Source organism: Eumetopias jubatus, unplaced genomic scaffold (assembly GCF_037043125.1).
Source record: "Eumetopias jubatus isolate StellerSeaLion01/CBP00866 unplaced genomic scaffold, mEumJub1_p1.0 scaffold_4, whole genome shotgun sequence".
Classification (NCBI taxonomy): domain Eukaryota; kingdom Metazoa; phylum Chordata; class Mammalia; order Carnivora; family Otariidae; genus Eumetopias; species Eumetopias jubatus.
Genome location: NW_028274810.1, coordinates 90,038,824 through 90,065,707, shown reverse-complemented (window position 1 = coordinate 90,065,707; position 26,884 = coordinate 90,038,824). Strand labels below are relative to the sequence as shown.

General features: G+C 44.5%; 1 protein-coding gene across 1 annotated transcript in view; it reads right to left on the bottom strand.

Moving 5' to 3' along the window:
- Positions 1 to 20,492, bottom strand: part of LUZP1 (leucine zipper protein 1) — a 94,782-nt gene extending 74,290 nt beyond the window's left edge. The window contains exon 1 of the mRNA XM_028090844.2: positions 20,444 to 20,492. The gene's annotated coding sequence lies outside the window, so the exon portion shown is untranslated. The remainder of the gene's footprint in view (positions 1 to 20,443) is intronic.
- Between the last annotated feature and the right edge of the window lie 6,392 nt (positions 20,493 to 26,884).

The window sequence follows — 26,884 nt, the reverse complement described above, 5'->3', positions numbered from 1 at the left end:
ATGGAACACTGCTGCTGATACAGGCATCTATTCTACCATTTTGAAGATACAGCTGCAGTGTTTCTTACATTGTCAAAAGACATACCGCAAACTCTTATCTCTTGATACAAATTGTCACAGATTTATCTCAATACAAATTATCACATTTCTGACTAATTGGTAAACTGACTTTGAGACTCACTGTGAATGGCTTTTTATCAAAACACCTCAAATTAAAATAGCAGTATCTTTTCAGAAATTATTTACTTCACCTCATTTGACAAATCTGAAGCCCAAAGAGTAAAGTAACTTGCTCAAGTCTATGTAGCTAAATAATGACAAAAACTGAACCAGAACCTCCAGACTTGCTTAGTCCAAATCTCTTTATCATCTCTCTGGGCTGAATAATTCAATTTCCTGTACAAGAAGGTGATAAACATCTGAGAACAGAGAATGACTCAAATCTCTAAGGACAAAAAAAAATTTCAGGATACAAGGCTTCCATGATCATTTAACATAGCAAAACAGCAACAGAAAGTGGCATTACTCAATACTGTTTCCTTCTCAAAAAATCATGTCATCTCAAAACTTTGCTCTCCTACATGTGTATTAGCCTAACCCACATCTGCTCACGCTGCTACTTCCCAGCTATCTCTGCAACTTTCTGAAACTGTCTTGGCAAATTCAGGTCAAAATCCTAGTAACAAACTCCAGGGAACTGTCACAGTACCGTGTTATTATAGCAAATACTCCTGAAAATAAATGGGGCTTAGAAATTCTATTATACTCAGATTCTCAGTGTAATTATTTTTGCTGTGATAGAATCTGATGTGGGTTTTTTCATAAAAATACTAATATAAGAGAGAAGACATAAAAGTTTTCTCATTAAGGCCACTTAACTGATATTCATTAAACTTTCCCAAATTTTCTGGAGCATTTCAAATCTCACGTGAGTTTAAAGAACTTAATTCATAACACTCTTTCCAAAAGTCTGCTCTAAAAAAAGAAATGTCTCCCTCTATGTACTATAATATTTAAGCAGAGTCAAGAGCAGAAGTGGGCAATCCATTTTACAAACAAGCCATAGCAGGATTGGGGAGAGAGGGAGAGAGAGAACAGGAAGACTAGCAAGTCAAATCAATTATTTACTTAAAAGTCCACAGGGTACAGAGCACTATGAGATGCACAGTGCCAACCTGCTCCACCCCTTCTCGGCTAGTCAGTACAGGCCCCGAGATGAACACCAGAGTCCAACAACCAGCCAAGTTCCAGGTAAAATGGCCTTACCAGGCTCAGTGGGGCCAAACACACATATTTTTAACTCCAAGTCAAAGAACAGAGGTTCAACGAAGAAGATGATCAATACCTTAAATATTGACAAGAGATTAAGGAAGACAAAGGCTATGAAAATGACTGAATATATGGACACTGGGTCTTTTGAAAGGGCATTTACCCTAAAGTGTTGGACACAGAAACAAGACAGGAAGGGTGTTAAAGAATGAGGAGTACGAAAGAAAAGGCTGCATAGGGAATGCTCTGTTTTTAGATGTTTGAGAGTAAAAGAAAAAATATGGCAGTCACTCTAAGAGATAGAAAGGCAGGGGGATTTTATTTATTTAGGATAGAAAAGATCTCAGTGTACTCCTCATCTCAAAGGAAGGACTCAATAAAGAGTGCAAGGGATGCAATCAACAGATGCAAGACAGACAGGAATAGGTTAAGAGTGAGGGAGGGACTAGGAAATGGGATGGTGAAGAAGAATGATCCATGTGGATCCTGAAAGTCACCAAACGCAATGAAAACAGAGGAGAACAAATGGTAGGGACTTTGAAAAATCAGAAGCCGTGCAAAAATGGCAAAAAATGGTCTAGAAGCAACAGTGAAGGACTAGAAATATTAATTGCTCCCCATGTCCAAGGAATGACAAAATAGTCAACCAGCAAAAATACGAATAATTAACATTCATTAGAGAAAAAAACTCATTTTCAGTTGTGTGTTAGGAGATGGAGGAAATGTTGGGAGAAAAGATTAAGAACCTAGGACTTTGCTCACATTTGTGCAAAGGTTCTACCAGACCCAATAGAGGCAGCTGGTAAAGGAACAGCAGGAATGAGGTGGAGAGGGGTGGGGTTGAGCTTTATAATACTGAGAAGAGAGAACACTGAAGAAATTATCAACAGCACACATGAAGAAAAGCTAAAAACTTTTATGGCTGTGGATAATGGGGAGAATCAAGAAAGGCAGATACCCCCCAAAAAAGTGCTAGATATCAATGACAGCTAGTCTCCAGCACTAACTACACTTTCAAGCAGAATGACCTTCAAATCCCACTTTCCCAGAAGATGGACCCTGCAACTTCCTTAGATGTCATTTGCCAGACTAGCAATTTGCCGAATTGTGTCAAGTGTGTGTTTGTCTTCTGAATCGGACATTTTTTTTAAAGATTTTATTTATTTATTTGACAGAGAGAGACACAGCAAAAGAGGGAACACAAGCAGGGGGAGTGGAAGAGGGAGAAGCAGGCTTCCCGCCGAGCAGGGAGCCCGATGCGGGGCTCCATCCCAGGATCCTGGGATCATGACCTGAGCCGAAGGCAGACGCTTAACGACTGAGCCACCCAGGCGCCCCTCGGACATTTATTTTTATGAAGGATTTGTTGAAAGCTCTACAAAAAGATATGAGAGACATTATCCAAAAGTGACTATCCTTGACAAGAACTAGGGCTAGATCATATTTGGTCTTTGAAGCCCTCCCCCCCACTCCTGCACACACAGGATGGAAAAGGCTAGATAACACCAATTAATACGTGCGTAGCACTTCACTGATTTGAATTACTGCCTAATCAATTATCTCTTCCCCTCTCTTTTTTTTAAAGATTTTATTTATTTATTTGAGAGAGAGAGCATGAGAGGGGGGAGGGTCAGAGGGAGAAGCAGACCCCCCGCCGAGCAGGGAGCCCGACGCGGGACTCAATCCCCGGACTCCAGGATCATGACCTGAGCCGAAGGCAGTCGCTCAACTGACTGAGCCACCCAGGTGCCCCTCTTCCCCTCTCCTTATTCCTATTCTTATGACCTCTACTCCAAGGACAGAGGAGAAGAAAGAACATGGATTTTATGTCACAGTGATGGAGAATCATAATTCTACTGCTCCCCAAGGGACATTTCTTAAACCCCTTATGAGTTTTAGTTTCCTCATCTGCAAAGTAGGAGTAACAGTACCCATTTCATGAAACACTGAAGAGTTAGTAGACATCAGGTACCTGCTACACAGCAGATGCTAATGAAATGACAGATAACATATTCTACTGTAACATGCTGCAATAACAAAAACCGGAAGACTATTTTAACTCTATCATGATAAATTAAACCATCCAAGATGAACCAGTGTATTGCCACACTGTGTTGTCAATGTATACAGGGCAAACGAAAAAATTCTAAAGTCACCAATGCATTCCAAAAATTCCTCCATACTTGCTAGGGCATCTAACAATGGTATTATTTATTAGGATACAATTTCTATAACTAATAACTTATACAATGTTTAACGGTTTGAAATGTACTACATATACTTTTTTTTCCAAAAGAGTGTTTCCAAAATAAAGGAAAACTTTTAACTTCCGCTTCAATCCCAAGGCAATTTTAGAGACTCTCAACATATCTCAAATAAATGGTGTCGTGGGGTACCTGGGTGGCTCAGCTGGTTAAGCGCAATTCTTGGTTTTGGCTCAGGTCACAATCTCAGGGTCATGAGATCGAGCCCCATGTCTGGCTCAGCGCTCAGCGCAGAGTCTGCTTGAGATTCTGGCCCTCAAAATCTTAAATAAATGGTGTCATAAAAGTGTGTGGATATAGAGTAATATTTAGCAGAGAATTTGAGGCAAAAAGGCTATCTCGTTTTTCACCTTCTCCAACTTCAGTTAACTGGTTATCACAAATGCCCCCCCCCCAGTTTTACCAATCTCATAATCTTACATTTACCTTTCTTTTTCCGCATCAACAACTCCAATCTCTTCCCTCTTCAAAACTTCTAATATACTCCTTTTCTTTTTTAAGTCCCTATATTCAGGTCCTCATAGTATGCACATCTGAATTTCTACAAAAATCCTTAAGTGACCTCTTTTCCAATAATCTATCTAACACCTCCTGATTAATCAGTCTATATTTATCAATGCCTTACCTCTATAAACCTTCAGTGGTTCCTAAATGGTAGCAAGATCAAGTCCAAATGCCCCAGTATAATGTTCAAGACTGTTCATAATTCAAGCATTACCTCCCTAATCTTATCTCCTCCTTGTCCATAATCTAAACTCTATTATTGGAGCAGACAAGTATTCTCCCCCCTCCTCCAGTTCCAGAGAAAGTGGTTTATTGTTTTTAGAACAAAATAAGATACTTTCAGAACTCCTGTTAGTGAAAAACTGTTAGAACTTTTAGAACAAAAAGGTTGAAAACTTTTCTAAAACACTATTTTGGCAACTGATGAAGTAGGCACTTCAACAGAGAAAACGTCCCACCTGCAAGCGTGTGGAGTTCGAGCTGCCCGATTAGATCCAGCTAAGGGCTTAGAAGCAGGGCTTGCATTTGCGGCCGGTGTACTGAGTGTCAGGTCTGACCTCCCAGCCCTGAGGCCTGCGGCGCTCCTTCTTCACCACCCACTCATGGCTTCTTACCACCCCGCGCCTCACAATCCTGTATGGGACCTTATGCAGGAGACACAGCTCTCAGTGGATGGACGGAGCAGCCTGGCCGGCACCCAAGCTAATCCAGGGAGGGAAAAATGGTGATCCTCCTCAAGTGGCCTCGGACACCCCTTCCACAACAGAAGTCCCCACTTTTGGACACCCTCTCCTCCCCCAGTGATATCGCCTGGGGCCAAAGCAGTTGTTTAGTAGGAGAGCAGGAGGTGAGAGGCCCCACTCCCAGGCATCTTTGTGTGTTTAGGTGTGTTTACTTGTTAGGTGTTGCCTATGGGGCAAGCAGGGGCCCAAGCTACTTTTGGGGCAACACAGGCCAGGATCAGCTCATGAGAGCCTGGCACTATCCAAGGAGAGCCAGAGGCCCCAAGCCCGGTGCTACCACTTCAGATCCTAGCCTGGCTGTGGGGTCGGCATGCCTGGTGTGGACCAAGCGGGGGCTCCCAGCAACTCCAGACCTCTGAGGCAGGAAAACAAAGAAACAAAGCTGCCAGCTCGTGGAAGCCCCAACAATGATCCTCAAGGGTAGAGCAGACAAGTATTCTTAGGTCCAATCAATAATACAAGTTTATCCCAATCTCAACATCTTTGTTCTTTTGTTGCCCTGGCCTGGAATACCATTCCCTTCTTTCTGTCTATTCACGTCCTATCCATCATTGTAAAACTCTACTCTAACGGCCTCCATGAAGACCTCACAGATCACTCAGCCCAGACTAATCTCAGTAAACTCTTACCTGTCATTCTAAGTTAGTAGCATAACAGACCTCCTAGAGCAGGTACCACTGTACAATAGATCAGGGACATTTTCACCAAAGAATACTAAGCTTTCCATAAGGCTAAATTATTCAATATAAAGACTTTCATCTGAGATGATGCCCTTTCATTTCTGTTTTAAAATGTCCCATCTTTTCTGAAACAGTGGTATTAGATGAGAAGGCTGTTTTTCAGTTTTGTGTCCTTACTTGGAAAACAAAAAGTCTTTTGAAATATGAATGGTTTATCAAATGAAAGCTCCAGAATCACCAGTCAGTATCACGCCTTTTGGGATTAACATATGATCCAATATTGTCATGGAACGTTTCAAAAACCAGGTAGTCTCCCCAATTAGAATGTTAAATTCCTTAGAACAAGGGCTATATACAATACTTGCTTTGTCCACATTAATTAGCCCTGGGTTAAATATATAACAGGTACTATAAATTGAACAGAACTGACTAAATTACTGGCTTTTAAATATGATGTGAACCGGGCGCCTGGGTGGCTCAGTTGGTTAAGCGACTGCCTTCGGCTCAGGTCATGATCCTGGAGTCCCGGGATCGAGTCCCGCATCGGGCTTCCTGCTCAGCAGGGAGTCTGCTTCTCCCTCTGACCCTCTTCCCTCTCGTGCTTTCTATCTCTCATTCTCTCTCTCTCTCAAATAAATAAATAAAATCTTTAAAATAAATAAATATATAAATAAATATGATGTGAACCTGACCAAATATGTAAATGAAGCCAGTGTTCCTTGTCTCCTCTCTACCTCTCTTCCCTAAAGATTCTCTGCACTCTTCTCGACTGTACCCACTTAATGAACAGCCACCTACTTCCCCTATTTCTGCCCTAATCCCACTCCTCTTGCCTTTTATGATCAGAAATTTTATCCCCCCCATTACCTTATTATTCCTCCCTGCTCCATTAATTGCCTCACTACTAAGCCATCTATTTTTTCATCATACTTCTTTATGATCCTGATGGTCTCTTTCAAGTCACGGTGGGATCCAGTATTAAAAAAGTCTAACATAATCAACAGTCCTCAAATTCCTACAAAAAAAAATTAGCATATGCTGGAAAGTATCTAATTTTATCAAATTATATTAAGAGTATCTCATATCATGGGGCACCTGGGTGGCCCAGTCGCTAAACGTCTGCCTTCAGCTCAGGTCATGATCCCAGGGTCCTGGGATAGAGTCCCATGTCAGGCTCCCTGCTCAGCGGGAAGCCTGCCTCTCCCTCTCCCACTCCCCCTGCTTGTGTTCCCCTTCTTGCTGTGTCTCTCTGTCAAATAAATAAATAAAATCTTAAAAAGAAAAAAAAGAGTATCTCATATCGTACTCCAGTACAGCTGTGGCAGAAAGTATAAAAACTGGTATTCCTGGGGCGCCTGGGTGGCTCAGTCGGTTGAAGCCGCGACTCTTGGTTTCGGCTCAAGTCAAGGTCTCATGCATGGGTCGCGGGATCGGGAACCGGGCCCCACCTCAGGTTCTGTGCACTCCACAAGGAGTCTGCTTGAAGATTCCCTCCCTCCCCCCTTCTCTGTCTCTGTCTCTCTCTCTCTCCCAAATAAATAAATCTTTAAAAAAACAACAACTGGTATTCCCGATGTAAACCAGCAATCATTACTTTGTTACACAAACAGCCTAAACTACCTCGGTAGTTATCTTACAAATTCAATCAGCTTTTGTATACTCAGGAACAGTCTTCCATTTTAAAGACATTTAATACATCTTTAAGTTTATCAAGATCTAAAAATGATATTCTTCCTCTCCTAGGTAACATAAGCCAACGTTGGCCTCATTTACTTAGGGAAGAATGATCTTAAATGCACATAGTTCATAAAATCATCATGTGCTCATTGTAATGTTCAACTGCAAGCTCAGGAATCAAATCCTAGCTTGGCATTCATCAGCTGTGTTGACTTTAGGCATACTGATCTCCTATATTAAGGAATTTTTATCTATTAAATGGGGATAATAATATCTACCCCAAGGGATTTTGAGAAGATTAAATAAAGATATAAAAAGAGCTTAAATACAGCGGCTGGCACATAGTCAGTAATGTTAGGTATTATTATTAGTCCTCAATGACTAAGAATCCATAGAAAATTTTCAATTCTAATTCTGCTTATTCACTGATACTAGATACAAATCACCAACATGGCCTAAACAAGACAAACACCCCCAGGTAATTAGGAGAACATACATTATGATAAAGCTGTTCCAGGGTTTTAAAGAGCCAAAAATTAACTACATTTATCTTGCTCAGCATTTAACTTATCCAGTTAACTTGAAACTGGATAAAACCAGAGATTTCTTTACTTTTAGAAATAGGATATGCTGTGAGACCCAGGTGGATGATACCATTTTTCTATCTGAACTGTTCAGCCTCCACAGAGAGGCCACACACATAATGCCTGGGTAAGTGGGTCAGGAAAATACATTTCACCTTTTAATTATAAGGGGTTCAAATCTGTTCCTATATGTATTTTGCCTCACAGCGGACTAAAAATGTTCTTTTCCCTTTTATTTTGTTTTAAGATTTTATTTATTTATTTGACAGAGAGAGAGAGCGAGAGAGCAGGAACACAAGCAGGGGGAGTGGAAGAGAGAGAAGCAGGCTTCCCGCAGAGCAGGGAGCCCGATGTAGGGCTTGATCCCAGGACCCTGGGATCATGACCTGAGCCGAAGGCAGACGTTTAACGACTGAGCCACACAGGGGCCCCCGTGTTCTTCTCCTTTTTAAAAAACTGTCTTTTAGACAGAAAAAAGAGACTAACTTTTAAAAGCTACAAATAAGATACTGATATTAGTACAAGATAATATTTTCATTATAGACAATTTCAATTCAATCAAGAACACAAGTTAAATAAGTTACATTCAAGCAATGATTTTTATTTATAGGTTCAAAATAAGTGTTGTTCTTCAAGTCATCTTGGGAAGCAAGACCCTCTTCCAGCAATGCCACCAAGGCTCAAAACCTTTTTGAAATTCTATTTGCAGATTCTCAAAGATGAAACCTCACACACAAAATTCCTAATCTCCACCTCTTAGAATTACAACTCATTTATGACCAAAAACCGTACTGATTACTCACTTCATTCACCAGACTTGCTTACCTTCAAAAGGTAAATTCCCCCAAATTGAAGACTTATCAGGATTAAAAATGTGCAATATGTTCTAAAGGCAAATTCAAAAGAAGTATAGCACAGCTTGGAAATCTCACTGAAATAAATATATAATTATTTCCCATTTTGGAAACGTCTGGTATTTGTTTTTAAAAAGCAGTCATAAGGGGCGCCTGGGTGGCTCAGTCGTTAAGCGTCTGCCTTCGGCTCAGGTCATGATCCCAGGGTCCTGGGATCGAGCCCCGCATCGGGCTCCCTGCTCAGCGGGAAGCCTGCTTCTCCCTCTCCCACTCCCCCTGCTTGTGTTCCCTCTTTCACTGTGTCTCTCTCTGTCAAATAAATAAAATCTTTAAAAAAAAAAAAAAAGCAGTCATAGGGGCGCCTGGGTGGCTCAGTAGTTAAGTGTCTGCCTTCGGCTCAGGTCATGGTCCCAGGGTCCTGGGATCGAGCCCCACATCAGGCTCCCTGCTCAGCAGGCCTTGTTTCTCCCTCTCCCACTCCCCAACTTGTGTTCCCTCTCTGTGTCTCTGTCAAATAAATAAAATCTTTAAAAAAATAAAAATAAAAAGCAGTCATATCACCCTATAAATATCCCACAGAGATGACCATAAAAGCACAATTAACAAAAGTGGAAGTCTGAAATATCGTAACAGATCTATGCAAAAGCAGCAAAATGATACTGTGGATAACAACTGAAGTTAATTTAAACAATCAAACTATCGTGCTTCCATAACATTGGCTCCCAGAGTGCCTGTGAAGAACAGTGTTTAATACGGTTATTTACATCCATCCTTCTTGAAAATTTACATTTGGTTCACACTGGTTTGGGTAAACTGGAATTCTCGAAAAGAAGGAACTTCCAAGTTGTCTTTTGGAAAAACAAACAAACCAAAAAAACCCAAACTTGTCTTTGTCTTTTTTTTTTTTTAAGATTTTATTTGTTTATTTGACAGAGAGATAGCGAGAGCAGGAACACAAGCAGGGGGAGTGGGAGAGGGAGAAGCAGGCCTCCTGCCGAGCAGGGAGCCTGATGCGGGGCTCGATCCCAGGACCCTGGGATCATGACCTGAGCCGAAGGCAGACGCTTAACGACTGAGCCACCCAGGCGCCCCAAACCCAAACTTGTCTTTTGTTCTTTTGTTGGTCGTTTAAAGAGATGGATTTGGACTAAGAGGAAATTATCCCAGTTTAGCTCACCTAAACCTAACACATCCTGCTCCAAGTACCTGGACTGTAACCTATTTAGCACACACTTCAAAATTTGATTAATATCCTTCTCCTAAAGAAAAAAAAAAATCTGGGGGGCGCCTGGGTGGCTCAGACCTTCGGCTCAGGTCATGATCCCAGGGTCCTGGGACTGAGTCTCACATTGGGCTCCCTGCTTGGCAGGAAGCCTACTTCTCCCTCTCCTGCTCCCCCTGCTTGTGTTCCTGCTCTTGCTATCTCTCTCTCTGTCAAACAAATAAAATCTTAAAAAAAAAAAAAAAAAAGGGGCACCTGGGTGGCTCAGTTGGTTAAGCGACTGCCTTCGGCTCAGGTCATGATCCTGGAGTCCCGGGATCGAGTCCTGCATCGGGCTCCCTGCTCAGCAGGGAGTCTGCCTCTCCGTCTGACCTTCTTCCCTCTCATGCTCTCTCTCTCTACCATTCTCTCTCTCAATAAATAAATAAAAATCTTTAAAAAAAAATCTGGCATTGAATTAATTTATGCCAATATTTCAGCAACTGTCATTCAAAATTTAAAAATCCCAAATTTGACCCTCGACAGCTGTGACACTGGACAAGATACACAGCTTCTCTGTGCCCCAATTCCTAATCTGTGAAATGGGGCTAAAATAATAAACACTGTATCTATTTCATGGGTGTGGTGAGGATTAAATGAGCTTGTGCCTGGCACATGGCAGGCACTCAAATATTTGTTAAATGAACAAGTAAATGAAATAATGCACATAAAATGCTTAAGATAGTACCTGACAAATATAACTAATGTTGTAAAATCACTTGAAATCTTTACCTAGAATAAGCAAAAATAAACGGCTAAAAAAAAATGTCTAACAATATTAATATCACTCTCCCAAGATTCTATAACCAGACTTAATATTTTTCAATGATTTTCAAATAAATAATTTTCAAAAATTACAATGGTTTGAAATAGTCTCACGTATTATCTTACCAACAGTCTCAATTTCCAGCTGCAGGGTCTCTCTTTAAGTGATGAAGGGCTGGCTAGAACAACCAGAAATTATCTCTCATTTGTACCAATTACAACCACACAGCAAACACTTGGTCTAAGGATGAGTCATTCAAGAAAAACAGATGAATAAAGGAAATTATACTAGTCACTGAGAAAGTCCCTAACTTCATCAGAAATTAGTCAAGTTAAAATTAAGCTTTTAAAAATTCTTGGGGCACCTGGGTGGCTCAGCTGGTTCAGCGTCTGCCTTTGGCTCAGGTCATGATCCAGGGGTCCTGGGACTGAGCAACACTGGCTCTCTGCTCAGCAGGGAGCCTACTTCTCCCTCTCCCTCTGCCTGCCTCTCTGCCTACTTGTGCTCTCTCTGTCAAATAAATAAATCAAGTCTTTCATTCATAAATGAATGAATGAATGAATGAATATTCTTGAGTTTCTTCTAGTCTGCCCAGTATACAAAGATGTTATCTGACTTTAGACTAAATCCTATTAAGAACAGGAAATTTTTCTTCTATTCTTTGGGTAAACAAAAATGTAAAACTGAAATAATGGCCAATATTTACTATGTACCAGGTATTATGCTCTAAATGCTTCTGTACATTAAATTATTTAATCCTCGGGCGCCTGGGTGGCTCAGATGGTTGGGCATCTGCCTTCGGCTCAGGTCATGGTCCCGGGGTCCTGGGATCGAGTCCCACATCGGGCTCCCTGCGGGGAGCCTGCTTCTCCCTCTGCTTCTCTCTCTCTCTCTGTCTCTCATGAATAAATAAATAAAATCTTAAAAAAAATAAAAATAAAAATAAATTATTTAATCCTCACAACCACACCTCCCATCGTAAAGATGGAAAAATTGAGCCTTTCTGAAGCTACAGCCGAGAGCACAAGCAGGGGGATCAGCGGGCAATTTAAACTATATAGTTTTAAATAACCTTATGAGGTAAAATGCCATTTAACCAAAATGGTCAAAGAATGAGAATAAGACACAAATAGATAACCAACTGTCAAAGAATCAGAATATAATAAATCACCTTAATAAAAGCTTACTCGAATAAAACTAAATGATTCAGAAACATACTCCAAGATCTCCTGATGCCTAGAAGCCAATGTTATGAACAACTGTGAATATGAAAAGTGCAAGAGACTGGGTTGAGTATATACTAACTTTGTAATCCATTCTGAAAGTCACTTTTTAAAAGATTTTACTTATTTACTGGTCAGAGAGAAAGAGAAAACACAAGCAGGGGGACCAGCAGGCAGAGAGAGAAACAGGCTCCCCACTGAGCAAGGAGCCTCATGCGGGACTCGATCCCAGGACTCTGGGATCATGAAATGAGCCGAAAGGCAGATGCTTAACCAACTGAGCCACCTAGGTGTCCTCGAAAGTCACTTTTTTAATGAATTCCCCAAAGTTAATCATTTGTCTCCTCACATTTCAAAAAAAAGTTTATTGAAGTCCAGCGGTAGTCTGAAGTATGGATAAATATAAATGCATTCTACTTTTACTTTTTATTTTGACCTAGTTGGGGTAAAAAGTAAAGAGGCTGGTTTCATAAAATATTTCTAAGTTGTTAAAAGAAAAAAATAACAGTGAGAGATTAGGAATGATTGTGAACAAAATTACTCCAACAACATCTCTCAGAAACTTCCTTAAGTACCTCTGCTCCAATGTTTCCATAGAAATAACTACTACATCACTCCACAATCTTCTGATATAATTCCATTAGAAAAGTCAAAATGGGGCACCAGGCTGGCTCAGTCAGTGGAGCGTGCAACTCTTGATCCCCAGGTCATGAGTTTGAGCCCCATGTTGGGTGTAGAGCTTACTTTAAAATTTTTAATTAAATAAAGTCAAAATTATCATTGCTTTAAAATACATATTAGGCATCTCTTAAAAAAAAGTTTTACATGTATCACCCAATTGTGCCACATAAGTATATTAAGTTAAATCATCCCAGTTACCAGGAATTGGCTTAAAGTATGTACAATATTAGTACATTCTTCTGCCTTTAATAAAAGAGGAAGAATTACTACTGAGAGAGATCACTGGCAAGTCAGAGGAGGTAGCTGGTAGAGAAGCTTGGAGTCACCCTTGCCATTAAAATAAAATGTTATTCAACAAAATAGTTCAAGTGAGGTATTACCTAGTCTCTCATTTCAGTTAATAACTCCAATCTGAGAGCATCAGACAAGCACTGATTAAGCATCTTTCTAAGAAAGAACTGTGCATAGTTAGTTCTTTGCCAGTGACAGATTCCAAAGGAGTATCTGCTTTGTGGTACCAGGACTGGACTCCTGTACTTTCACACCCTGATAATTGTCATACCAACCTGAAGCAGGTGGAGCACTCCCAATCTCTGGATTAGAGAAAACCCTAAGAATTCTAATAAAGAGTCCATTTTTTTTAAAGATTTTATTTATTTGACAGAGAGCACAAGCAGGGGGAGGAGAGAGAGAAGCAAAATAGTCCATGTTAATAAGCCTAAGAAATTAAAACTGAGGGGCGCCTGGGTGGCTCAGTCGTTAAGCGTCTGCCTTCAGCTCAGGTCATGATCCCAGGGTCCTGGGATCGAGCCCCGCATCGGGCCCCCTGCTCTGCAGGAAGCCTGCTTCTCCCTCTCCCACTCCCACTGCTGTGTTCCCTCTCTCACTGTGTGTGTGTGTCTCTCTCTCTCTGTCAAATAAATAAATAAATCTTTTAAAAAAATGCTTAAAAAAATTAAAACTGATACCTATACATAAGCCTCATTATGATCAATCATCAAAAATTCTGAGGGGGGGGTGCCTGGGTGGCTCAGTCATTAAGCGTCGGCTTTCAGTTCAGGTCCTGATTGGGATGGAGCCCCACATCGGGCTCCCTGCTCCGTGGGAAGCCTGCTTCTCTCTCTCCCACTCCCCCTGCTTGTGTTTTGTGTTCTCTCTCTCGCTGTGTCTCTGTCAAATAAATAAAATCTTAAAAAAAAAAATTCTGCTGAGGGCCTACTATGTGCAAAGCTCATTTAAAAGAATTGAGGGGAGTTACCAGCTAAAACAACTTAGCTTCTAATGAAGAAGCTTCTGATCAAATTAGGTAAAGATACAAACTAGTAAAATTGACCAAGAATATAAGGGGTACTGGCATTACAAGCTGCAAGATTTGGGGGGTGGGGGAGAGCTTTGGATCCAATTAGGCAGATAAGATACATGCCAGTGTGACTTACCAAGAACATGAGGGCTATCAGCAATAAATGTCAAAATTTTAGAGAAGATTTACTACTTCAAAGTCAGCACAGACTTCATAGAAAGGAACTGAGCTGAGCCTTGAAGGATAGGAAAGTTTAAATAGTTAAACCGCATAAGAAAAGGACAAAAGATAATGGGAACAAAGATGCTGAATTGGAATGTGGTCATTAAATATTTATTAAATACCTACTACATGTCAGTCACTGTGTCAGGTACTACGCACACACTGATGAACAAAGCAGATGAGTTCCCTGCTCTTGTGAAGTCTATGGGGAAGGCAGATAAAAATCATGCAAGCAGGGCGCCTGGGTGGCTCAGTTGGTTGGGCGACTGCCTTCGGCTTGGGTCATGATCCCGGGATCCTGGGATCGAGTCCCGCATCGGTCTCCCGGCTAGGCGGGGAGCCTGCTTCTCCCTCTGACCCTCTCCCCGCTCATGCTGTCTCTCTCTCTCAAATAAATGAATAAATGGAATCTTAAAAAAAAATCATGCAAGCAGATATATCATTATAAACCGTAATAGGTGCTATGAAGGGAGGAGGCAACAGACTCCAGCAACAGGGAATAATGGAAAAGGACTCGCAAGATAAAATAATGAGGGAGAGTATCTCTGATACATATGCTGAGGCTTGAAAGAGGCAGCCAGGCAAAGAGCAGGGGAAAGGGTGTTCAAGGAAGAGAGAGCCACACGTAAAAAGGCCCTGTGGTAGGAAAGAGCTTGTTAAGGATAAATAAGAAGCTGATGTGATTGAAGCATAATGGGCAACAAGATTGGTATAAGGTGAAGCTGGAAAGGTAGGCGGGACCAGGTTATATAAGACATCATAAGCCAAGATAAAGAGTTTGAATGTGGATTTTATTCCAAGCCTTAAAGAAAACCCTTAAAAGTTTTTTCATATTCACAAACATACTGTTGAACAAAAGGAACCAGACCCAAAAGAATATCTGCTGTATGATTCCATTTTTGCAAAAGTACAAAGCAGGCAAAATTAATATATGCTGTTAGAAGTCATGCTGGGAGATGGAAGAGAGACAGGAACTGGAAAGGAACTTGGTGGGGGCTTCTGGGTACGAGTAATACTGTTTTGATCTAGATATATTGTTTGTAAAAAAAAAAAAATCAAATTGTATTCTTTATATATATGCACATGCATACACCCTCTCTCAAATAAATATAATCTTGGGCGCCTGGGTGGCTCAGATGGTTAAGCGTCTGCCTTCGGCTCAGGTCATGATCCCGGGGTCCTGGGATCGAGTCCCGCATCGGGCTCCCTGCTCCTTGGGAGCCTGCTTCTCCCTCTGCTTCTCTCTCTCTCTCTCCCTGTCTCTCGTGAATAAATAAATAAAATCTTTAAAAAAAATCAAATAAATAAAATCTTTTTGTTGTTGTTGTTTACAGATTTTATTTATTTGTCAGAGAGAAAGAGCGCACAAGCAGGGGGAGCAGCAGGCAAAGGGAGAAGCAGGCTCCCTGCTGAGCAAGAAGCCTGATGTGGGACTTGATCCCACGACCCTGGGATCATGACCTGAGCCGAAGGCAGACGCTTAATGGACTGAGGCACCCAGGCATCCCAATAAAATCTTTATTAAAAAAAAAAAATTGGGGGGGAGGGCGCCTTGGTGGCTCAGTGGGTTGGGCGTCTGCCTTCAGCTCAGGTCGTGATATCAGGGTCCTGGGCTGGATCTCAGAGTCCCGTGTCCGGCTCCCTGCTCCTCGGAGAGTCTGCGTCTGCTTCTCCCTCTCCCTCTGACCCTCCTCCCTATTTGTGCTGTTTCTCAAATAAAGGAATAAAATCTTAAAATAATAATAATAATAATAACACATAGCAAAGCCTAAAAGATTTGCAATGCTTGTTTATGTTTTGGCTTATATTTTAATATGGTATTTCCAAGCTCTTCGCTTGCTCCCCCAACCCGAATACACAGAGACTGTAACGAAACTAATCCCAAACTTGAGTACCAGTCACTCTGAGTTCAAATCAATGGTCTCTCCCCCTCAGGCAGTAACTGCCCTGAGCTCAGCTTCCTCATGTATAAAGAGGATAATGACTACCGCACAGTTATTATTTTCTCCCTATCATCACCCAAAATATTGAGTTGGTAGACTGGTATTTTAATTTAATTATTATTTCCTAATGATATACGGAGGGCCCATGGCTGATGAGGTTCCATTCTCAAGACTGACAGGTGGGAGAGAAGGGTTATAAAATAGTCAACATGTAGAAACAGAATGGATAAAGAGATACGAGGAGTTAGATATAAAAATGGGACTGCTTCTAGGTGCACCTGGATGGCCCAGTAGGTTAAGCATCAGACTCTTGATTTCGGCTCAGGTCATGACCTCAGGGTCCTAATAGCAAACCCTTCAACCAGCACGGAGTTTGCTTGAGACTCTCTCCTTCTCTCTCTGCCCCTTCCACCCCCACTGACACTCGCTCACGCTCATTCTCTAAATAAATAAATAAAATCTTTTTTTTTTTTAATGGGGTTGCTTCTAGAAGCTGGGCAACAGAGGCTTCAGACTTTTTCTAAGACAGACTTGAGCTATAGCAGCAGATTGGGACAGGTTCAGCGACCTAAGAAATTATGAGAAGGAGGAGTGCCCAGGTAGTAGTTCAGTCGGTTAAGCATCTGACTCTTGATTTCAGCTCAGGTCCATGATCTTGGGGTGGTGAGATCAAGCCCCATGTCCCGCTCAGCGCAGAGTCGGCTTCTCTCCCCCTTCCTCTCCCCTCTACTCCTCCCCACGACCCTGTCTCTGTCTCAAATAAATAAATCTTTAAAAATTATGACAAGGAAAAAATAATCTTATGTCTTCCAAGAAAGACACAATTTCTAACTGATGTATTCCCTTTGTGGAATATTAACTAAAATAAGTTAGAGATAAACACTAAGGATATTCTGCCATAGGTGGAAGGGCAAGGCCTTCAATTATTTTATAGCATCCCCACCCTTAAGAATTATTTGAACTATAAGGTGTAAAGCACTTAAGTATAGCCAAAGATGCTGAAGTTTTATATTTCAGAAGGTATCATTTCAAAAAGGAAACAAAAATGTAAGTTCAACTCCTTAATAAATCTTTGGGTAATTTTCCCCCCACAATGTATATCCTCGTCCTAAAATGAAAACCTGGTCCCTCATGAATTTCTTTCCCCTGATCTGCCAAGTTTCCCTATCTCTACCTGTCTTACTCTTCTCATGCACCTCACCAATAAATACCAAAGGTTTCCCTGTTTCCTACAAAGTCGGCATACTGACTCTCTTAGTACTCACCCTGAGCTCACCGGTTTGAATCAGGAACACAGAACAACATTCCCAGGGATCACTTTGCTAACCAATACCTTAAAAACAACACATAGTTTAAACAAATGATGGCAGTGTGGGGATTACACAACTGCATACATTTGTCAAAGCTCATCAAACTGCACGTTTAAAATTGATGAATTTTATTGTATGTAAATTACACCTCAATAAACCTGATTTTTAAAAAAAGAATGAGGGCGCCTGGGTGCCTGTCGTTAAGCGTCTGCCTTCGGCTCAGGTCATGATCCCAGGGTCCTGGGATCGAGCCCCGCCTCGGGCTCCCTGCTCCGCGGGAAGCCTGCTTCTCCCTCTCCCACTCCCCCTGCTTGTGTTCCTTCTCTCACTGTGTCTCTGTCAAATAAATAAAATCTTTTAAATAAATAAATAAATAAATAATGCATGTATTTCTTCGGCAAATATTTACTGAGCATCTATCATGTGCTTCCAAGTTTATACCAAATTTCTCAGCTTGACTATCTGGGTCCTACCTGTAAGTAATGTGCCTTACTCAGAAGCTGACACTGTCCCAAAAAGCCCTATTACATGAAAAATGGTTCTTGCTTCTGATCATGAATGTCACCTTAATGATGGCCTCTACAAAAGGACCACTAGCTATCCATCATCTTCCATTATATAAATGAAATCTATGATCACCCAGGTATCTGCATTTCAATACAAATGCTTCCATCGTAAAAAAAAATACATATATATATTTATTAAGCACCTACTGTACATAGGACACACCACTAGCACAACCTTGTATGTTTGTTTTTCTACCAAAAGCCAAAAACATCTCAAAAGCATACTGAAAACATTGCTGGAAGAAAAAGAAGGCAATGCTACTGGGGAATAGACTTAATTGACTTATTCTACAGTCCAATGTGACCCAGTGGCTGAGGCAAAGGCCTAGAAACTAATGCAGTGTGCACAATGGAGATAGCCGTGGACCTGAGAAACAGGCTTGGGTTTGAATTCCAGCTCCACTTCTTACCAGCTGTATGTGTAAACTTGGGGAAGTCATTTTACCTTCTGACCTTCAGTTTGCCCATCTGGGAAGCAGGGATGCCAACTATCACCTCACAACATTGTTGTGAAAACTATAGGAGATATATACCACCTAGCACAATTACTGGGCACACAGTAAGCAACTCAACAAAATAAGCTCCCTTTCTTGGTCTTAAACTATTTAGGAGTAAGAAAATACCTATTAATCAAGGCTAATTCATAATCCCTGTTAGTAATCACAGCACAACAATGAACCTGTATTTGCTGCCTTGTTCATACTCTAATCAACTCCCTCCCCATCCCACTATTTCCAATTTTTCAAACTTTAGTTACTATGTTTAGAAAAGTGATTTAATTTTAGAAACCTGGAAAATTCTTCTGAGTAAATTAAGCAAAACCTTAATCTGCCCCAAGGGGAATCCTGAGCAAAATAATTATTTCTGACAGAAGAGTTTTCTATGGGAGTTACTTAATTTAACCACACGAATACCACCAAAGCTGCACACAAAGTGAGAGAATACAATCTGGAACATACTGTACAGATTCTCCAAAGGGAAATATCCTCCTAAAATCCAAACCTGTCCTTCCCTACCTAATCTGAGCTAATAAAATCTTACTAGTGGATCTGAATTCCCCCCACTCTGACTCTAATCCAGCTCCTTAGGCCAGAACTGCAGCAGTCCGTAAAATGCCCTGAACTAACCACACCTCTCAAAATATCCCCAAAAGGCAGGGAGGTCCAGAGAGTATTTTCTCCTCAATCAACAGATAAGGCACCAGGAGCTCAGAAGCACAATTCCTTTCCCAAGGTCATTCAAGTCAGTGAAGGTGCGACGGGAGAATCTGCAAGCAATCTCTAGCTTTCTGGAGATTACACTGCAGGGTTGTTGGGGGGGGGCGCCTAGTCTCTTCCCTTCTCCCACCCTTAAGTGTGAGCACTGGTCTCGGCATTTCCGAAACAAGCCACAACAAGCTCTGCAGTGTTAGGAAAGGGGCTGACGCGACGAAGAAACAGATGCTCCAAAGCAAGATGGTCTTTTCTCGGCTCGCAGAGCCTTCTCCAAGGTTATTAAGAGAAACCGCAGGCCCCTCTGAGAGCTCTCACGCGGGCTGCGAACCCCTAGCCCGGCTGCTCCGGGACGCCGGCTTCCCCGCAGGCAGCCTCCACAGCCAAAGGCCACGGGCCCCAGAAACCGCACTTCATTCCTGCGCTTCGGGAAGCCATGGCTCCTTCCCGGCCCGGGCAGGGGCGGGGGTGCGCAGGGAGGCGGGCCGCGCGCGCTGCGGAAAGTTCACCGCGGCGGCGGCGGCTGCGGCAGCGGCAGCGGCAGCGGCGGGCGGGGGGCGGCCCCGGCCCGGCTCGCCCGCGTCCCCCTGCAGATTCCACCATTAATTAGTCCTAAGGACTGTCTACTGGCAACTTAAACAAAGCGAATGCCTCGAATTCCTTCCCGGCCCAGCGGTCTGGCTGCGAGACCAGCATCGGCCGGGACGCGGGCGGTCGCGGCGGGCCGACAGCTGCGGCGGCGGGACCCCTCCCCAGCCGGCCCGCGCCCCCGCAGCCCGGTCGCCGCAGCCCGGCCCGAGCGTTCCCAAACGTCCCTCCTCCTCGTCCTCCTCCTCCTCGGGAGCTCCTGGGCTCTTCCTGTAAGATCACTTCCTTCCTCCCGGGTGCCCGCGGGCCCCGCGCAGCCCCCTCCCCGGCGGTCCCGGCCCCCCGCCCGGCCCGCCGCTCCCCGCCCCCACCGCGCCCCGCGCTCCCTCCCCCTGAAGCCCAAACTCGACCCGAAACTCCTCCGCCCCCCGAAAATGTCCCCTCGGCTCTCTGCCCCAAACATTTCTCCTCAGATTCTCGCTCCCACCAAAAGTCTCTCAGAACCTTCCCTCCCCCTCCAACAGAAAAATTTCCAACTCCAAGAAATTTCTCAAGGTCTCGCCCCAAAAAATCTCCCCGTGCGAGCACTTTCTCCAAAATTCCGCTCTAACTGCCCCACGCCTCAACTTCATACCCCCCCAGCCCTTCCCCGGGTGCGCCCACCGATTCTGTCCTGTCGCCCCTGGGTGCCCCGACCCCTTGCCCGGGCAGGCCGCCCCCTCCGGCCGCCCTCCTCCGCGCCCGCCCGCCCCAGTCTCCCGCGCCGCGCGCCCGCCGCCTCCCCGCGAACCCCTCACCTCGGCGACTCCGGCCCGCGCTCCCGCCCGCCGAGGGATCCGGCGCTCCGCTCCCGGCGGCCGGCGCCTCCTCCGGCTCCCCGGGACTGACAATGAGGGGCGGGGCCAGTTGTGACGTCAGTGCCCTGGAAGGCGGGGCCTGTTTTGAGGGGCGGGGCTGACCGGCAGTCCCGCCCCCTCCGTTCTTTAACCCCCTTCCCAGGACTTGGACTTTCCCAAGTTTTTATTGCTTGCCTAGCTAGATGCCCCGGGCCTGTGCTAGGCGCGGTGCGAAATCGAAATGGCAGACAAGAAGGATGTCCTGCTTTCAAGAGGAGCACTCCCAGGAGGGTTGTGAGGATTAAATGAGATAATCCATGTAAAGGTGTTTAGCCCAGGGCCTGGTCTGGAGTAATCACTCAACGAATACTATTTCTATTACTCAGCAAATGTGGAAAAGGCGCTCAGAATAGAGGCATGGGTTCCAGTCCCCAGCTCTGCTATTAATTCATTGTGTGACCCTAGACACGTCTTTTTCCATCTATGTTCCTCACTTTTACCTTCTTTAAGATGGGAAGGAGTGATGACCAGATGATCTCAAAAGTCCCTCCCATAATTCTATGACACATTTCCAGTGGAGCTACTATGTGCAAGATACCTAGGGCCCAGAGAAGGGGGGGGCCTTTGAAGGGAGCCCAAACCCAGCCACAGCCACAGATGCACTCTCCCCATAGATGCCCTCCCACGTGCTGGCACAGAGCTGCACTCACAAGCCGGGACACAGATGCGCGGAGGGTTGCTACCTCTCTGACTGCAGCAGCATAGCTAGTCTCTTAAGACATCTCTTGTGTAAGCTCTTTATTACCTGTGGAATTAGGGCCAAAACCCTGGCCTGGTCTGGTCTCTTCCTACCTTTGTACACACACACAGACATACACACACTGTGAAGTTTATCCAAACTTCCACTCGCACTCCCACTGCTTTCCCACATCTGCCCCATGGCTCGTGCTCTTCCGCTGCTGTCTCATCTCAACTTACAGCTCCTCCTAGTTTCCCCCAACCAAGAGCCCACTCTCCCTGCTCTCAATACCCAAATACCTGTGCATTGTGTTTGACGCTCATGTGGGCATGAACACATTTTAACTTGTGTCAAATTGACCTCCTGTTTGTTTCTTAGCACTTCCTCACTTCCTTGAGGTCAGAAACCACGCATGTTTCGTGGTGCCAGAAAACCCTGGAATTATACACCCATGTTCTGGCCCATGCTAGCTCTCTTTGAGCCTCATTCTTCTCATATGTAAAAATGGGGATATTGATATAGTCCTTGCAGTGTTTGTTCTGAAATCACATAAAACACTGTGTGGAAAGCACCGGGCACAGTGTTCCAGAAATGATGTAGTTGTCATTCTTATTTTCATCATCATCATCAATATTATTTCCAGCTCCTAACAGCACACAGCACACCTAGTGATAATCCTCCCAGTCATTTCATAGGGTTAGACTTGGAGGTCCTGAGAGAGGGAGAGGCTCACTAAAAGTCACCTGCAGAACATTGTCATTAGAACAGAAACCAACACTCCAGTTTCTAGACCACAGGGGGATTCTGCAGAGTCACATCTGACACCCCAGGGTGTCTGTCACTCAGCACCCGTCCAAGTGGAGGACAGCTTCAAGTTCTCTCTGCAAGTTATTTGCAGCAGAGCTGACCCATTTCTCCCTCATGCCTTTCTGCTCTCACTTCCCTTCCCTGACAAAGAGATAGATCTGTGTTCAACTGCCCTTGGCATCTCTGCAGTCCTCGAGGAGAGCTGCAGCAAGGCACTGGGCGTTTCCAGAGTGCTGGCCTGTGGGAAGAGGGAAAGGGCTTTGGGGTTCTGATTAATTTCCTGAGCTGCAGACAAGCAAATGGCTGTCCTGAAATGCCTGGGCTGGTTCTCAAGGGCCCCTAACAAATTGCAGCTTATTTTTAGAAGAGGAGATTAAAAAATGCTACTTCCCATGAATAATAGGCACGGCCACAGGATTGCTGCAGGCAAAGAAAAGGCCTTTACTGAGTTCCTCCTGTGTGGGGATGCTGATTCCAAGCATTGCAGACCATCAGCAGAGAGAACCTAGGACACACAGGGGAGGTTCTGAAGGTAGAACTTTCCCTCCGAGACCCACAAGCCCATCAATCATGTATTTGCTCATTCACAGCAAAGGCTTTGGCACAGAAAAGCTCAGGATGCAAATCTTGGCTCTGTCACTTACCAGTTGTGTGACCTCAGGCTTTCAAGTCTCTGCACCTCAGCCTCTCATCTGAAAAGTGGGAATAATGATAGTACCTATCTCATAGTGGCTGTGAGGATTAAATGAAATAACACATGGAAAAGCTTAGTTTAGAGCCTAGCACCTCATTCATGCCCCAATATGGTTTTGCTGCTATTACTACTTCAACACATCCTCCCAGTAAGGCCTGTCCTGTGCTGGCCTTTGGGCTGACAGTAAGGTGAACAGGGGAGTCCTGACCTCACGCATCTCAGTCAGTACAAGGAATGGGGTAGATTTTTGGTTCTAGGGACTTTTCCTGCAAAGCAATTCTGCTGTAAACATTTTCACCACATAACCCATTGGCCCTCAGGCAATTTTTCCATAAAAGATCAAAATAACTGGTTGACAGTTTGGTTTCATCAAACTGGTAGATAGTTTGGTTTCATTTCTCCATTGACTCAGGACTCCTATTTTTATATTATGTAAATCGTAGCCCTCATAATGGTCTGTACAGGGGCACAGAGTTTTGAACCCACATTTCCCAGAGAGCTTTGGAACGGCGATCAAGGGACATGTGACAATATGCCAAAGCCAGACAACAGTGTAGAAGGCTTCCACAGTGCAATAGAAAGCTCAGTTACAAATACGCATCCTATTGTTTGGAGACTGATACCTCTCTTAAGGAAGGAAGAAATTTTAGTGAAAAAAGAAAAAGTCTGGGGCACCTGGCTGGCTCAGTAGGAGGAGCATGTGACTCTTGAGTTTAAGCCCCACATTGGGGGTAGAGATTACTTAAAAAAATAAACTTTAAAAAAAGAAAAAGAATAAGAGTAAGGTACGGAATTATAGGTGTAGTGGGATCTCATGGTTATGTTATATGCTCAGTACATGCATAAAGGTGGAAAATACAGAGAATGAAATAGGATGTTTTCACCTTTTTTCTTTCTGATTTGCTTTTCTGTGTGGTGTGTGTGTGTGTGTGTATAGCAGGAACTTTCAAAAAAAGACTCTACTAAATTCTAAGAGAGAGGGTGCCACGAGGCAATCAGCAGTGGGCATCTGAACCAATTGTGCATACTGCCATAGAAAGTTCCACAGTGTCCGTCTCATTCCAGGGAAAGCCCCTGCCCAGACAATTCTCCTTCTCCCCATCTCCAGCCCTTAGCTACACTTGAACTTTCAATGCTACAGCCAAAGGCAAGACTCCTAACAAAACTTCCAGAAGCCATGGCAAGGCCAGTAGGAAAGACTTTAAAGTAGGAAGAATTTTTCTGCTGCCTGTCCTGTGGCCCTCCCAAAAAATAACAATATGTCAGCATCTTTTGTCTACTGCCTAAACTTGCACTTCTGTTTTTCCTCCTATCTTTTCTGCAATTTAAATTTTTTACAAGGAGCATACATTATGTGGTCATCAGAAAAAATACAGTAAAGATAGGTATAAAAGGAAAGCTAAGCAAGCTGGTGTTGGTCCACTTTTGTTGGTTGCAAACAATAAACTATAACAATGTGGTTGAGGCCACTGCTAAATTTCATAGGAATCATAGAAAGTGAGAGTGGGAAGGGATAAAATTGCCCGCAATTTCTCCTACTGTCCCCCCAATGGCATGATTTCCAGTCCTTCACATTGCAGGCCACCCACCAAGACGTGTATTTCATTCATACATTCAACAAATACTTAGGGATCCTTTACTGTAAACGAAGCATCCTACTGGGCACTTTACAGATACCATCTCATATAGGTTATGGAGGTCATTATTCCCACCTTGCAGATTAGGAAAACAAGGCTCAAGGGAGGTGAAGTAACATGCCCAAAGTCTCACATCTAGTGGGTTCTAAACCGAGACCTTCACAACATCAAAGCCCATTTCCTAAAGGATGTGGGCTGACTTCCAAAGCGAATGACTTATGTCCTTGGGCAGCAATTATTGCGTGGGTGGCCTTGGCCAGGTCACTGAACTCTTCTTAGCAGCCGCGTCCCCATCTCTGCAAAATAAGGGTTTACCCAGATATTTTATGTATGGTATGAGCTTTTTAAGTCATAACACGTAATACAAAGGGAAATCGTTCCATCAGCTCTTGAGGGACTGAGTCTCACTCATCTTTAGATCTCTTGGTGCTTTCTCCATTAGCATTTATCCCCTTTAGCACATTTAGGGTTCCTTACAGGAACTCTGTCATTACCCCCACCAGCCTGGGACCTCCTCCAGGACAGAAACGACACTTAGTCATTTCTGATCCCTTTCTGCTCCCAGTGCAGCATCTGGCATGAAGCCCTCCATTCCCTCCCTCTTTTATGTATTTCATAGTAAATGGCTGAGGGCCTAACATGGGCTAGGCACTGCACAGACTATAAGACAACAAAGGGCCCTGCCTTCTTGGAGCATGGCTGATGGGGTAGAGAGACAAAATAACATTAAATACAACTTGTTACTTAAAAACAATTGCATTAAGCACCACAGAGCATCAGGTTTGGGGGATGTGGAGTGGGAACCTAACTGAATCCAGGACACAGGGCAGGCTTCCTGGAGGAGGTGGCTTTGAGGTTCAGAAAGACTAAGAAATTTGCTCAAGGTCACACAGCTGCTAAGCACAAAAGCTGGGATTTTAACCTAGGAACGCCTGACTCCAAAGCCCATGCTGCACCTTCTAGAGAATGTTGCCTTCTATCTCCTCCATCTTATTCTTCCCTCACTCTTATTGGTGAAAGAGGAGTAAGGTCTGTTTAACACTGGATGCTCTAAAGCAATGTTTTTCCCAGCTTTGGGGATCAGACACCCTTTTGAGAGTCTGGTGACATCTATGAAACCTCTCCCAGGAATTATATGTATATGACACACCCACAATATCTTGCCCACAATCTCAGGGCATCCTAAGGCCCAGGTTTAGAACTCACACCATGGAGGACCATAGGACATCCATGGAGGACCATAGGACATCCATGGAGGACCATAGGACATCCATGGAGGACCATAGGACCTTAGAGTGAGATTCTAGAACCTCTGGAAAGAGACTCCAGGATTCCATAGGAACCGCAAATCCCCAAACAGACCCCAGAAACTCTATGGAAAGATTCTCAAGATCCAGGAGGAAGATCCTGGGATCCTGTAGAGAACCCAGGTCCCACCAGAGTAGCAGCAGGGCCCTGCAGAGATATTCTCCAAGGTGCGACAGGCTGTTGAGGAACCTTAAGTCCTCGTAAAGCTGGAGTCCCCACTGAGGAACCCGTGACCTTGGAAAGCTACGGTTCTTAACCCTTTTGGGGTCACTGACACCTTTAAAACTCTGAGCAAAAAGGCAATACACAACATGTTACACACAAAATCAAGAGGTTCACAGACCTCTGGGAGCCCCCGGATTCAGACCTCCTGTTCATGAGCTTTCACTTGAACCTGAACCCCCTGAGCCCTTCAAGAACCTGGACCAGGACCGCAGACTGAAGGGGCACACTTCAGAGTGCAGCAGACCGAGGGTCGAATTCCGGCCTCGCTGTTGGCTAGCCGTGACCTTGGACCACTCACCTACAAACCCTCAGGCCTCAGCGACCTCTCCCTCCCCAGCCCAGCCCCAGCGGCGTGGGCTCCGAGCCGGGCCGGGCGGCGGCGCCTGGGAGACTCAGCCTCGGTGAATCGGGATGTGCGAGCACGCCGCGCGGGGAGTGCGGGCGGCGGGGGAGGCGGCGCGTCTGCCGCAGGTCAGGACAGCTCCGCGCCGCAGCGGGCCTGGGAAGCCGGCAGTGCGGGGCGCGCTCGCGGCCTTTCCCACCCTCCGGGCAGGGCGTGCCCGCCAGCCGGCTTCCTGCAGTCGAGGGCCGGGGAGGAGGGAAGGCGCTGAGGGGCCCGGCGCCTGGCAGGCCTGGTTCCTGGCTTTCTCTCCACGTTTCCTGAGCAGGACCGCCGGGGGATGGGACCCAGCACAAACCTCCTTCCCGGGGAGCGCCGCCAGGAAATCGCGTCCTCGTTAACTCAGGTTCCTCCTCTCCGCCGGAAGGTGCTGACTGCCATCCCCAAGCTTTCAGTCCTTACGAACTGGGTGTGATGTGACCCACTTACCCCGGGAGGAAGCCGCGAAATGAAACGGCAGACCGGCAGACCGCAGACCCCGCAACACAGCAAGATTCCAGCCCCCCAGCCCCGTGGTGTGAGTGCATTAACTCCATCCTAGGGATGAGAAAGCTGGGGCTTACAAAATTGAAATGACCTACCCAAGGTCATC